Source organism: Oryzias melastigma, linkage group LG5 (genome assembly GCF_002922805.2).
Source record: "Oryzias melastigma strain HK-1 linkage group LG5, ASM292280v2, whole genome shotgun sequence".
Lineage (NCBI taxonomy): Eukaryota > Metazoa > Chordata > Actinopteri > Beloniformes > Adrianichthyidae > Oryzias > Oryzias melastigma.
Genome location: NC_050516.1, coordinates 23,366,432 through 23,367,837, shown reverse-complemented (window position 1 = coordinate 23,367,837; position 1,406 = coordinate 23,366,432). Strand labels below are relative to the sequence as shown.

Below are 1,406 nucleotides of genomic sequence, written 5' to 3'. Positions count from 1 at the left end.
TAGAAAGAATCCACTGTCCTCTGTACCTGTATTAATAACACCTGTTTGAACTGTTCATATTTGCATATATGATTCAGCTGATGTAAATTGCTTCACCAGTCACACTCAAAACTCCACCAATGAGCTGTCTAAAGACACCAGAAACCAAATTGTTGACCTGCACCAGGCTGGAAAACTGAAAATAAATAGGTAAACAGCTTGGTGTGAAGAAATAAATTATTAGGAAATGGAAGACAGACCACTAATGATCTCCCTCCATCTGGAGCAGATCTCACCCTGTGGGGTCAAAATAATCAAAAGAATGATGAGCAAAAATCCCAGAATCACATGGGAGGACCTTGTGAAAGACCTGCAGAGAGATGGAACCAAAGTAACAAAGACTGTAACACACAACAAACCCTCCAGTTCCAGATGGTTCCTCCTGCTAAAACCAGTACACGAGCAGGCTCGACTAAAGTTTGCTAGAGAGATCTGGATGATCCAGAAGAGGACTGGAGAATGTCCTATGATCAGATGAAACCAAAGTCGAAACATTTCAAGGTCCTGGAGTGACCTAGCCAGTCTCTAGATCTCAACCCAGGAGAAAACCTTTGGAGGGAGTTGAAAGTCTGACAGCCCCAAAACATCACTGCTCTAGAGGAGATCTGGTGGAGGAATGGACCAAAACATCACTGCTCTAGAGAAGATCTACATGGAAGAATGGACCAAAACATCACTGCTCTAGAGGAGATCTGATGGAGGAATGGACCAAAACATCACTGCTCTAGAGGAGATCTGCATAGAGGAATGGACCAAAACATCACTGCTGTAGAGGAGATCTGATGGAGGAATGGACCAAAACATCACTGCTCTAGAGGAGATCTGCATAGAGGAATGGACCAAAACATCACTGCTCTAGAGGAGATCTGATGGAGGAATGGACCAAAACATCACTGCTCTAGAGGAGATCTGATGGAGGAATGGACCATCATACCAGCATCAGTTTGTGAAGGCTTGACTGCGGTCATTCCTAATAAAGTTAATATATCAAAGTATTAAGTTAAACGTTTGTTATTGATCAAATACTTATTTCCCACCTAATAAATTCTTTAAAAATCAGACAATGTGATTTTCTGGATTTTTTCCCTAATTTTGTTTCTCATAGTCAAGGTATTGATGAAAATGTTAGGCTCTCTCTCATATTTTTAAGTGCACAATTGTTGGTGACTTAATACTTTCTTGCCCGACTGTAACTCCTGAACCTGCTAGCATGTTGTTATGTCTGTGCAGCGTTTAATGACGTGGAGTTTGTGTTCTCAGGTGACCTGCGTCATATCACTAAGCTGAAGCCTTGGGGTCTGTTCGACGTCCTGGTAGAGAAGTACGAGTGGTCCAAAGAGGAGGCCCACTCCTTCAGCAGCTTCCTG

At 42.5% G+C, this 1,406-nt stretch overlaps 1 protein-coding gene across 2 annotated transcripts in view; it reads left to right on the top strand.

The window, feature by feature from the left end:
* srpk1b (SRSF protein kinase 1b) overlaps positions 1-1,406 on the top strand; it is a 26,273-nt gene that overhangs the window by 23,354 nt on the left and 1,513 nt on the right. The window lies entirely within an intron of this gene.